Source organism: Myotis yumanensis, unplaced genomic scaffold (assembly GCF_028538775.1).
Source record: "Myotis yumanensis isolate MYYU_CA2020_CCGP unplaced genomic scaffold, mMyoYum1.0.hap1 SCAF_2, whole genome shotgun sequence".
Taxonomy (NCBI): domain Eukaryota; kingdom Metazoa; phylum Chordata; class Mammalia; order Chiroptera; family Vespertilionidae; genus Myotis; species Myotis yumanensis.
The window spans coordinates 78,793,000-78,806,960 of NW_027223753.1; the positions used below are offsets into that span (position 1 = coordinate 78,793,000).

Here is a 13,961-nt window from a genome sequence, read left to right on the forward strand (position 1 = left end):
CAACCTACAGACAACCAAAAAATGTTTAATTTCTCCAGAGAAGATATACAAATGGCCAACAAGCTCATGAAAGATGCTCAACATCACTAATAATTAGAAAATGCAAATCAAAATCACCTCACATCCATTAGGATAGCTACAATTTTTTAAAAATCAGAAAATAACAGAAATGTTGTTGGAATGGGGAGAAATTGGAACACTTGTGTGCTGCTGGTAGGAATGTAAAATGATATAGCCACTGCGGAAAACAGTATGGAGGCTCCTCAAAAAATTAGAAGTAGAATTACCAAATGATCCAGCAATCCCACTTCTGGGTAGATACCTTAAAGAATTGAAAGCAGTGTCTTGAAGAGATATTTGTCCACCAATGTGCATAGCAGCATTATTTACACCTAGAGGCCTGATGCACAAAATTCGTGCAAGGGGCTCGGCCCTCACAGCCTCGGCTTCGTCCGGAAGGTTGTTTGGTTGTCCGGTCTAATTAGCATATTATGCTTTTATTATTATAGATAACCAAGTTGTGGAAGCAAATCAAATGTCCAATGACAGATGGATGGATAAACACAATGTGGTCTATACATACAATGGAATGTGATTCAGCCTTAACAAGAAAGAAAATTCTAGCACATGCTACAACATGGATGAACCTTGAGGACATTATGCTAAGTAAAATAAGCCAGTCACAAAAAGACAAATACTGTACAATTCTACGTGACCATCATCAAGTACCTAGAGCAGTCAAATTTATAGAGACAGTAGAATGGAGGTTGGTTGTCAGGGTCTCGGGGGAGCGGGTAATGAGGAGTTGTTATTTAATGGATACTGAGTTTCAGTTTTGCAAGATGAAAGGAGTTCTGGAAATTGATTACATATCAATGAATAGCTTAATACTTCTGAATTGTACTCTTAAAAATGGTTAAGATAGTAAATTTGATATTGTGGGAAGAAATGGCTTCTTATTTTTCACTGAGCATGCACAACTAAAAATAAGTTTTGTTGAATAGATGCAGAGCTGAGGAAGCCACTTGCCTTCTATACCAGTGACTAGGTGGTGGCAGAACAAAAAGTAAGAATGCTGTATAGGGTAGCAGAACCCTGAAAGCAAGGCATTGCATTTCTTTAAAGAGCAATGAATTCCAAATTCCAATGATGTTCAGAAAGAGAGGGAAGGGTGGAAAATAAGAATTCAGAGAGAAATTCCAGGAATAGCTCACATCTAGTTTGTTATCAGCCTTTTCGGGGAGCCCCTGCCAGGTGTTCTTTGGCAAAATGCCCTGCTGAGTGCCTGGGAAGGTGAGGCAGTCTGAGGCTTTATCTACTTCAGGCCTCAGTGGAGATTTTGCAAGAGGCAGGTTGAGCAGATGGCTACTCACCTCTCACTTTTCCCTTCTAAGGAAGTTGCAGGGACTGGGCAATCCAAAACCATTGAATAATAGCAAAGTCTCTTATATTTGGCTTAGGGTATATTTCAGTACTGATGCTTCAGTTTGAATGGGTCTAATGTGGAGGGAATTTAGAGCCCTTAAAGTAAGATAATAAAGTAATATAATAAAGTAAGATAATAAAGATACTTCAAAGTGCTGACTTGGTATAAGCTGGGATCTCTCCAGCTCCATCATTTTGCCCTCTGGCATCCCCACTTCTGATATGCACCATCTGCTATTTTTTTCCCTTCACCACTCCCCAGTGAGTATGCTCTGTAGGCCGATGAAAAACACCAGGTTTCCCCATTCACCATCACCTCCACCACCTCCTCAGTTTACTGTTTGTTTTTCTAAGCACCTCCCAGGTGAGAGTATGCAATTAAATGTTTTAAAGGAGTTTTTCTTTGGCCTGTTACTAATTAAAGGAAAGTAGTCTTAGTCTAACTCTAAGGTAATGAAAGACTTTGGAGTTTTCAAATCATGTCTCCGGAAGTGACTCCAAATTACCTGGGACAAGTGTTAAAAATGAAACTTCCTGGGCAGTACCCCAAACCCAAAACAGTAGAACCTCTGGGAGTGGGGCCAGGAGGCTGCCTTTTAACAAGGATCTAAGGCCAGTGATGGCGAACCTATGACATTTTTTTGGTTGATTTTTCTTTGTTAAATGGCATTTAAATATATAAAATAAATATCAAAAATATAAGTCTTGGGGGGGGAGGGTGGGGTTAATGGGGGAGATGATGACACATGTGTAATTTCTTAACTAATAAAGAATTTAAAGATTATATATATATATATATATATATATATATATATGTCTTTGTTTTACTATGGTTGCAAATATCAAAAAATTTCTATATGTGACACGGCACCAGAGTTAAGTTAGGGTTTTTCAAAATGCTGACACGCCAAGCTCAAAAGGTTCGCCATCACTGATCTAAGGCTATTCTTAAACCATTGCGGATGGAGAAGCAGTCTTCAGAGGAAGGTTTCCGGAGATAAGCTGCCAAGTAAATGAACTTGAGCTAAACATGTATGGAGGCAAAGGAGAAAATATTTATTGATAACCTCCTTTAAGTACCTTGTGTCAACATGAAAAATGTCCAAATTTTTTAGTTTATCTGAGCCAAATGGATGACAATTGCTGGGAAGCAAAATCTCAATGGGTTGAAAAAAATGTTCCCCGCCTGGCCGTATGGCTCAGTGGTTGAGCATCGACCTATGAATCAGGAGGTCATGGTTCGATTCCCAGTCAGGGCACGTGTGGTTCGATTCCCCGTCAGGACACATGCCCAGGCTCCATCCCCAGTGACCATTATCCTACGTGACCATCCCCAGTGTGGGGCGTGCAGAAGGCAGCCAATCAATGATTCTCTCTCATCATTGATGTTTCTTTCTCTCTCTCCCTCTCCCTTCCTCTCTGAAATAAATAAAAATAAATTTTTTAAAAAAGGACTCCAAGAACTGGAACTTGAATCCAGTTTGAATGGAAAATCCATTTCTATGTCAACACCCAGAATCTGTCCACTTTGGCAGCTGTCAGTAAAGTCTAGAGGATAATGAACTGATGAAAGTTGAGGGGCGGTCTCATATCTACTTTTAGGACTGTATACATTTAGGTCTATTATTCTAAGATTCCACTATATCTGTAATGAAGGCCTTTCATTCAATAAGAGGCTAAGAGACCCCCAGGGCCCTTCTTTCCTCATTTAAAATAGAAACAAATAACTCCTCTTTACAGGCTGTGACATCTGACAAAAGGGAGCTACACACCCTCAAATAAGGAAGACCTTGCCAAGTCCAGGGGTGTGGTTTGATAGCAAATGTTCCCTTTCAGATCACAGTTGGGTTTGGAGCAGCTGCTGTTTTCATCCCCAAGGAAGAGTTCTACTTTCTGAGCTCTTTGTGCAGTCAATGCCTCTTCCTTTACATACTCCACCTCTGCGAGAAGCTCTGGTAGTCAAGGTTCTTGGAAGATCGTGTATTCTATCAGGTAGCGAGCCAGTCATATAGTCATTCCACAAAGGTTTAGTAAGAAGCTGCAACTATGTGTAAAGGGTAAAGAAAAATAAGGTGTCACACCTGTTACAATCCAGTGGGGGAAGCAGATCACTAGTCATAGATATGCACCATGAGCTTGGGGAGCACTGTGGAGCAATGGTTAATCATAGTGATTCAATTCAGGACTGAGCAGTGGGGAAGGGGAAGGAGAAGCTTCCTGGAAATTATGTCCACACAAGGCTTGGAAGGGTGAGTAGGAGTGACCAGATAAAGTGGGCTAGTAGAAGAGAGAGCCTGAACAAAGGCAAGGAGGGAAGAAATAACATAGTGTTCAGACCAGAAGAATAAAGCTGCATCTAACACAGAGACCTCCACCAACCATTTCCATATGGCAAAGCAGCATGTTGTCTTTCCGCAGATTTTTCCCAAAGACATTATTTTCCCAAAGGCCTTTTGGCTATTGCTATTTGTACTTTTCCTGACTAGAATATTAACTCTAAAATTGTAGAAATGTAAGACCCAATGGAAACTAGACTGGACTCCTAGGAAATCAAACTGTGGGAAGATTATTGTAACAAGGCTTTAAAATAATTTACTTAAAATTATTTCTTCTTCCAAAAGCAAGTGATATAACCCAGTGCATACAAGCATGGACAGTTGGATCTAGACACCACTCAGTGGCAAGTTATTTAAACTTTCTGAGCTTCAACTTTCCTCTAATGTATCGTGGGAGCATTAGCATTCCCTTTAACAAGGAAATGCTGGTGGCGGATGACTGGTGTATATTAAATACTCCATGAATGTTAATTATTATTCTTATACTTACCCATATGCTTTGCCATTAAGTTATGATTACACAACAAAGTCAAGTGTGAATAAAATAGGATTCATTTATCACAACAATTAATTCACTACCTAGAACAAAAACTGGAATTTTAGAGTTAAAAGGGAGTTAAGGGTAATCTGGTCCATTTTCTCTCCCACGCAGAAATCTTGTCTTTTTCATTTAAAGTTTAAAGAGCTAAAGTTCCACTTTCCACATGCATTCAATAATTTCTTGATATTTAACCATTCTGTTGGAGGGATATTTTTAGTTGAAAAGGCTGAAACTATCTTATTTGATTATTATGGGGTGAGAGAAAAAAGAGTAAAACTATATGTTGATGTAACCTCTGGAAGGTAGAAACATTTCTTGAATAGGTGTATTGGCTCTCTGACAGAGTAGATTCCCTTTAATTCAAAACAGCTCCATTGAGGTATGAAATGCCACGGTGTGGCCAACCAATAACAAACGAGAAGGATTCCCTCTTTTTATCTAAGTCTGAACTTTAAGCTACATAATTTGTCTTTCAGAGCAGGCCCAGCTCCACAGAAACATTCTTCCATATTTCTTTTAATCACTTCCTCATGAGAACAGATTTTTGTGGATTTAGGCCTATATTAATACAAATATTATGAGAAACAGAAATATGAGCCAACTGACTATTCCCAGATTTAGGGATTAATTGAAAAGTCTGAGAAAAGTGATAAGAAGTCATGGAAATAAAAGTGTGGAATTGAAAAAAAAAAAGGGTCTGTGGAATTGCGATAAGGAACACAGGCTTGGTGGAGTACTAATGAGAGCACATTACAAATATAATAAACTTTCTTTTGAACTTTAAAAAATAATCACAATCCAAGCTACGTGATAACCAATGAAAATCACATAGAACAAAATCTAATGTAGTTCCTTACAAAAGAGTAAAACCCAGTTATTCTCTGAATTCTCGGTCATGTATTTATAATAGAATAATGAACTATAATCCCAAAGGCTAGAAATAATACAATAGATATCAAGTCCCCCAACTCTAAATGGAGGTGCCAAACCACTGTCTTAAGTTGGGTTCAAGATTGACTACATAATTTGCAGGGTCCAGTCAAAAATGAAAATTATCAATAATTTCAAGGTGGCAACAGCAGAGAATTAAGCCAGAAATAAGGCTCTTCACAGGTCACACACACATTAAGATGGGTTCTTCCTGTTGCAGACCCTAAGACTATAGTTTATTTGAGAAGTGATTTCAGGAAGCACCTATAGGAGGTGAGGGAAAATGGATCTGAAAAAGGTAGAAAGCCAATTTAGGTGCATTAATAGGCTGGTTACCACTGTCCTCAGTTACAGATCAATCCCAGTGGGGACTTCTGGGAGACAGTATAGAACAGTGATGGCGAACCTTTTGGGCTCAGCGTGTCAACATTTTGAAAAACCCTAACTTAACTCCGGTGCCGTCTCACATATAGAAATTTTTTGATATTTGCAACCATAGTAAAACAAAGACTTATATTTTTGATATTTATTTTATATATTTAAATGCCATTTAACAAAGAAAAATCAACCAAAAAAATGAGTTTGCGTGTCACCTCTGACACTCATGTCATAGGTTCGCCATCACTGGTATAGAATATGCCTCAGAGTTGTCCCATCTACGGAAACTGGGTAATAAATATAATCTCTAACTCCAATTTGTCATCCCTTGATGGCCACTCCAGAGGATGTAAACTTGCAGGCATTTTGACTTTCCCTGTTCCCAAGGCTGAGCATGTTCCTCCAGGCAGAGTCAAAGGCATTAACAGAAGGAAACCATGGTGGGCAACCATCAGGGCCCAGGGACAGGACACCAAAAGCATCTACCAAAACCACCTCTGCAGGGTATGTGGAGAGATTAAAAGACTGGTATTAGTCATACCCAGGGAATTAGTCATCCTGAGGTTATACAAAAATCATGGTAGAAGAGGTTGGAGGAAAGTGGAATATTTTGGAGAAATTTTCGGTGTACAGCAAAGGTCCAATATCCTCTCCACACCGGAGGACTTACCTTAAACTAAGGGAGAATGGGAATTCAAGAGGAATACTCAAAGAACTTGACAACTTTCTTTGGAGTTAGAGATCAGAGAGATTGGTTTCCAAAACACAGCTGAGAAAGCGAAAGGCAAGAGTCTGGCTGATGTTGTCAGAACCAGGAGGAGGGCACTGCACTTCTAACCACTACAGAGCAAAGATGCATATTTCCCAGGGACTATATGGAGACTGTACGTAGAAGGGGGCCAGCCTGCAGTAATAAATCTCACCAGGAGGTCACTTGGAAGGTCAGAGAGCCTCCAGTAGAGATTGGGAAGCCCAGGGACTGAGCTGGGAACCATAGGGGCCAGCAGAAGGAAAGGATTTGCCTGTGTGGTAGCCAGCCTCCAAGATAGCCCCCAGTGATCTCTACCTCCTGGTGTTTATACTCCCATGCAGTCCTCTCCCATATTATATCGGGGTTGTTTTGTGTGACTACTATCGACGGAGTGTACCTCCCCCAAATTCATATGCTGAAGTTCTAACTCGTAATGTGATGGTATTTGGAGATGGGGCCTGTAGGAGTTAATTAGGTTCAGATGAAGTCATGTAGATTGACCCTCATGATGGGATTCACGCTCATATAAGAAAATATACCAGAGAGCTTGTTCTCTCTCTCTCTGCTGTGAGAGGACACTTTCTCTGCCATGAGGGAGAAGGCAGCCATTTGTAACCTAGGAAGAGAGCTTTCACTATAAAATGACCATGCTGGCACCCTGATCTTATACTTTCCAGCATCTAAAACTGTGAGAAATAAATTTGTGTTGTTTAAGCCAGTTAGTCTATGGTATTTTGTTATGACAGCTTGATCTGACAAAGACAATGACCAATTTAAGTGGTAGTGTGTGACTTTTAAGACCAGGTTATAAAAGGCACTACGGCTTCCTCCTTATTCTTTCTCTTGGATCACTCACTGGGGGAAACAACCATATAGAAAGGTCCAAGTAGCGAGGAACTAAGTTGTGACAAAAACAAGAACTGACTTGCCAGGCATGTGAGGGAACCCTCTTAGAAGCTGATCCTCCAGCCCCAGTCTAGCCTTCAGATGACTACAGTCCCTACCAACAATTGACTGCAATCTCATTAAGAGATCCTGAGTCAGAACCAATCAGTTAAGCAGCAACTGTGTGAGATAATAAATGTTTATAGTTTTAAGCTATTAAGTTTTGAAGTAATTTGTTATGCAGCAATAGATAACTAATAAATGTTAGTAGGGAAATCTCACAGGAACCCGGAAAAGTGCTCACAACTGCAACCTTAGATGCCAATGCCAGGCGCAATTTAAGCAGCCAAGTAAAACCATGGCCTCTTCCACTACTCTCCTCCTAGGTCTGGGCCTGATCTTGGGGGAGGGAAGCATGAGGAGGGGGGAAGGGGAGGTGGAATGGAAGCACATTCAGTAACATGATCTCTTTATAAGGGAGAAAGCAAGTTAGCCAACCATGCCTTTATATTTACTCTCTAGGCCAAGGAGACCTCAGTGGAAAATGGGAGAAATTTTAACATTAGATGATTTTAGAGTTTTAATATTATATTGTATTAGACAGGAGTTGTATGGTTCTTCAATTGGATTGGCTTCTAGGCCAGTGACCTGTGGACTTCTTATTATTCAAACAAATGACAGAAAAAAGTCCATCATTTACTGGAAATTTCACTTAGGGATGGTTCAACAGTCAACTTTAAATGGAATGGAATAAAAAAAAAAAGAATAACGTTGCTTTCTGTTTACACCTATCCAATAAAATGGTACACATTTATTTATTTACTGTATATCTACTATGTACTAGACACAATGCAGCAATGAATAAGACATAATTCCTGCCTTCAAGGAGCTTATAGTTTAGAAAAAGATACATACAAGAAAGCAGGTGTCCTGGCCCGGTGTGGCTCAGTTGGTTGGAGCATTGTGCCATACACCAAAAGGTTGTGGGTTCAATTTCCAGTTGAGGTGAATAGGAGAAGCAACCAATCTATGTTTCTCTCTCACATCTATGTCTCCCTCTCCCTCTTTCTCTCTCTCCCCCTCTTCAAAATCAATGAACATATCCTCCAGTGAGGATTAAAAAAAAGAAAAGAAAAAGAAAAGAAAGCAGGCAATTGTAATTCAGAGGGATAAGAGACCGGAGACAAGAGTAACCTTAGAGTAATTGCCATCACAAAGGCAGGGCGCCTAATTTGGGTAGGGTGGGGCGAGGTAAGACAGGAAGAATAGGTAGGAGGTATCCTAAGCAGGGAAATGCCCCAATGCCCTAAGGAGTGAGCGACACTGAGAGAGAAAAAGGGAGGACAAGAAAGAGTAAGAGGGAGTGCTTGCAAAGAATTGAGACAGACTAAACTGGCTAGATCTTAGACAGCAGGGTTGGAGGGGCAAAAAGTGAGGATTAGGTGCTAATCAGAGCCATACCATACTGGCTACACTCTGGAGTAAGAATAAGGTCCAGGACATGAAAATATTTGAGCAGTGATTTAACATTAAATCTTAGATTATCACCTAAAGGTTAAATTTCTAGCAATACATGTTGCGTAAACATGATATCTGGGAAAGTAAAGTTTCTTCTTTTTTTTTTAAAAAAAAAAATGTTTTGAGAGAGAGAGAGAGAGAGAGAAAGAGAAAGGGAGAAGGAAAGAGAAACATCGATCAGCTGCCTTCTGCACACACCCTACTGGGGATCGAGCCTGCCACCCGGGCATGTGCCCTGACCAGGAATTCAACCATTGACCTCTAGGTGCATGGGACGACGCCCAACCAAAAAGGCTTCACTAGGAAACTCTTATCTTTAGTGATCCATGTATCCTTTGTAACAAGACTCAGGTTCCTGGCAACAGGGCCCTCCCTTCCTTTTTGCAGAAACACTTTTAGTTATTTTGTTGAGTGAGCTGGGCTTGGTGGAGTATAAACATAAAAATAACTTTATTCTTTCTTCCTCTGCCTGTTCACATCACTCCCTGGTCTCACTTTTTCCTTGCCCGAGGAAGGAATCATGGACATGCTCCACGGCGTTCCCAGGAATCCTTAGAAAATAAATGAAAAGCCCCTTGTTTTGCATTGAAAAATAAAGTCGGTTGAATAACTATATAATTCTCATCTAGTGCAGTATAAAATCAGGACTTTAGATTTTATTCAATTAAGACTTCCCTTCTCTAGTTTGGATGTGGCCCCTGCCAGGAGACAGGATGGAGGGTATAATTTGTTCCTTATCTCTTTCCCTGTTCCCTCTGCTTCCCCAGTGATGACCTGCTGTTTATAACCTCTGCAGTGTTGGGCGTTAAGAAGAGATTAAGGATGAGGACACACCCTCATCCTGGGTGGCAGGTGCTTTCTCTCACTGTGAGCTTTTGCAGACTCCCCAAAGATCTGCCCACCTGCTCCTTGAGGTAGATAATGTGCCCCTGCTTGGTTGCTCATGAACCCCAGGCCTCTGGTGTCTATACCCTGTGTCTGAGTCATGTTGTCCTCTAGGCAGCTGCCTTCAAATCCAGTTCCTAGAATAATGCAGTGGAAATGCAGCTGCTCCTCAACGCACCCTGTCTTCACTCCACGGCAAGACAAGAGCTCCAGCCATGTTCTCTCTCCTCCAGATGTTCCCTGGCAAGAGTCAGACGCTAGTCTCTGCGACCCCAAAGTCCAGCCCAAGCTCTGCAAGTGGTTCTCTTCAACCTTCCTTTCCTTGACTTGAAGCCTATTCTTTTTTTTTTTTTTGACATTCAAATTGAAAACAACTTTATTGCAAAGTTTAGGACACAACAGATTTCACAGAACAACAGAAATAAGATAATCCCAAGATGCTGGAGTGTAACATTGCAGCTAACAGGTTAGTACTCCTCACTCTCATCCTCTCCCTCAATACTATCTGCTCCAACCTCCTCATAATCCTTCTCAAGGGCAGCCATGTCCTCACGGGCCTCAGAAAACTCTCTTTCCTCCATGCCTTCACCCATGTACCAGTGGACAAAGGCATGCTTGGCATACATCAGGTCAAACTTGTGGTCCAGGTGAGCCCAGGCCTCAGCGATAGCTGTGGTGTTGCTCAGCATGCACACAGCTCGCTGTACTTTGGCCAGGTCTCCACCAGGGACACAGTGAGAGGCTGGTAGTTAATGCCAACTTTGAAGCCAGTGGGGCACCAGTCCACAAACTGGATGCTGCGCTTGGTCTTGATGGTGGCAATGGCAGCATTAACATCTTTGGGGACCACGTCACCACGGTATAACAGGCAGCAAGCCATGTATTTACCACGGCGAGGGTCACATTTCAACATCTGGCTGGCTGGTTCAAAGCACGCATTTGTGATTTCTGCTACAATAAGCTGCTCATGGTAGGCTTTCTCAGCAGAGATGACAGGGGCATATGTGGCCAGAGGGAAGTGGATGTGGGTGTAGGGCACCAGGTTGGTCTGAAATTAAGTGGGATCAACATTCAGGGCTCTGTCAAACCTGAGGGATGCAGTGATGGAGGACACAATCTGGCTAATAAGGTGGTTAAGGTTAGTGTAGGTTGGGCGCTCAATATCGAGGTTTCTACGACAGATGTCATAGATGGCCTCGTTGTCAACCGTGAAGGCACAATCAGAGTGCTCCAGGGTGGTGTGGGTGGTGAGGATGGAGTTGTAGGGCTCAACTACAGCTATGGAGACCTGGGGGACTACGTAAATGGAGAACTCCAGCTTGGACTTCTTGCCATAATCAACGAAGAGACATTCCATCAGCAGAGAAGTGAACCCAGAACCAGTCCCCCAACCAAAGCTGTGGAAAACCAAGAAGCCCTGAAGGCCTGTGCACTGGTCATCCAGTTTCCAAATTCGGTCCAGGTTGAGGTCAGTGATCTCCTTGCCAATGGTGTAGTGTCCACCATTGGCAAGGAGATCATAATTATTGGCAGCATCTTCCTTGCCTGTGACCCGCTGCTCAAGGTGGAAGAGCTGGCGGTAGGTACCACTGTGAACTTCATCAATGACTGTGGGTTCCAGGCCTACAAACACTGCCCTGGGCATATGCTTGCCAGTGCCTGTTTCACTGAAGGTGTTGAAGGAGCCATCTTCTCCTGCAATGGTCTTGTCACTTGGCATCTAGCCATTGGGCTGGATGACGTGTTCCAGGCAGTAGAGCTCCCAGCAGGCATTGCTGATCTGGACACCAACCTGGCCAACATGGATGGAGATGCACTCACACATAATTGAGACTTGTAGGGCTCGAGGGGCTGAAAAGTGCGAGGGAACGGGAACAAGGACCTCCCACTGACAGACTACCAAGGAATCCAGGGAAGAAGTCTTGAAGCCCATTCAGTATGTAGCACACTGAAAACTCCCCCTTTTCTCCCCCCCCCCCAAAAAAATCCTTCTTCTAGTAAGTGTGTGTGATCAGCTAATGCTGGCAAACTGGTTTCTGATTCTCTTAGCATGTCCTGCACAAGAGGACCAGGGTCCTCCTTCAGTCATCTGGGTGACTTGGCACTTTTGTATTGCCCTCAGCTTTGGGAAGCTCAGCTGAAACTAAGTCAGCAAGAGTCTCATTTTAACATCCTGTTATTTACAACTAGAGGCCCGGTGCACAAAATTCATGCACGGGTAGGGTTCCTAGGCCTGGCCTGTGAACAGGGCTGATCAGGTTCCCCACCTCCCCGCCTCTCCGCTTCCCCGCCTCCTCCTTCCCTTGCTCCCTCAGTGCTCTGCTGCTGCTGCTGGTCACCCACCATGTTCTACATCACCCTTCTGGTAGTCAGCGCACGTCATAGCAAGTGATCGAACTCCCGGTCGAACTCCCAAGGGGACACTTTGCATATTAGCCTTTTATATACATGAATTTTCTTCCTCTGAATGTCTTAGCCTATAGTTTGAAAGTTTGCAGTATCCTTGCAGTTTTATATAGGCATAATGCATTGATATGTCAGATGCTATATAGAAAAAAACACCCCTACTTTTTTTAAATCCTTACCTGAGGATGTGTTTTTATCAATTTTAGAGAGACAGGAAGGGAGAGAGAGAGAGAGAGAGAGAGAGAGAGAGAGAGAGAGAGAGAAACATCAATGTGATAGAGAAACATCGATTGGCTGCCTCCTGCACGCACCTTCACCAGGGATTGAATCTGCAACCTGGGCAGGTGCCCTGAACGGGAATCAAACCTGAGACCTTTCAGTGTAAGGGAAGACTCTCCAACCAACTGGCCACACTGGCCAGGGTTAACCATTACCTTTGATGGAAGATCCTAAGGTTATAACTTCTGGAGATTTTATATTTCCTAATTTAAAATGTCCTGTTTCTACCCATTCCATGATATTGTACTCCACTACTTGATATTAATAAAATCTTTGTTACTATTAAAAATATTGCTTATTTTAATCCTCGTTTTGATGGATGGAACATAAATAAGGCTTTTGTATTCATTTTCTGTTGCTGTATAACATATTGTCCCAAAACTTAGTGGTTTGAAACAACAAATATTTATTACCACTCGGTTTCTGTGTATCAGAAAGGCAGGAGCAGCTTAGCTGGGTGGCTCTGACATAAAAATTCTCATCCGAAAGCTCAACTGGGGTGTGAGGTGAGAATGACTGCTCCAGGCTCACTCACATGTTTCCTAGCAGACTTAAATTCCTTACCAGATGGGCCTTTCCATGGAGCTGCCTCATAACAAGACAACTGGCTTCCCTCAGGGTGAGCGATCCAGGAGAGTTAGAGAGAGTGTGGCCAAAATGCAAACCAGAGTTTTTTTTATAACCAACCTAATCTCAATGACATTCCACTATCTCTGCTGTATTTTATTCTTTAGAAGTGAGTTAAGTCTACCCCACACACAAGGAATTACACAAGGGTGTGAACCAGGAGGCAGAGATTATCAAGGGTGGGGTGCAGTGGGTGTCATTTAGAGGGTCCCTACCATGTTTCATAGTGGTAAATTAATGAGACTGGAAGATACTAATATTATTACCTCAGAATCTTCCAATCTTATTAATATATACTCCTGAAATCAGAAAAAAATTCCAACTAGCCCAAGGTTGTATATAATTTTTCAAATTGAAAACTCACATACCACTGTTTTATTAGAGAATAAAATATGGCAGTCATATGCTACAGAAACCTGGGCAATTTGGACAATCTGTAATTATAGTTATTAGCTCCTTCAAAAGCTATAGTAACATTGGTTACACCATTTGTTGCTCTTCAATGAAAATATCTTTATGAATATGACCTATTGCCGCCTGTCAAATAGAGTCACTAAAATATTTGCTAGCAAGATGAATTGAGAATTTTGATGTCTTAAATATTTTATTAATTCATATTCTATTGCAAATGAAAACTATAGACTATCTTCTTTTGTTAAATAATCATGTATTATTCTTCAGCAGTGTACAGGCAGTAGTTATTTGTATCCTACCTATTTCCAAATTGTGGCAGATTAAATTAATGCAAATTTAGGTGTTATAGTACTTCTTCATACTTTATATCATTATATTCTTCTCAAATGATTCTAAATTTATTTTCCCCCTTGATACTTGTAATAAGTCTGTAATACAGTTGAAGTAAGTTTTACCTCCACTTTAGAAAAAAAACAGGTTTGGAGATTTTCACCAAGTCATACAACTTGTAAAAAGCAGAATGAAGGCATGAACCCAACCCTGGTGCATTTCCCACAGCTTAGTTTGATCCTTATTCATGCCAGTT

General features: G+C 41.6%; 1 pseudogene; it reads right to left on the minus strand.

The window, feature by feature from the left end:
- Positions 1-10,116: 10,116 nt before the first annotated feature.
- On the minus strand, positions 10,117-11,474 carry LOC139001925 (tubulin alpha-1C chain pseudogene; annotated as a pseudogene).
- Between the last annotated feature and the right edge of the window lie 2,487 nt (positions 11,475-13,961).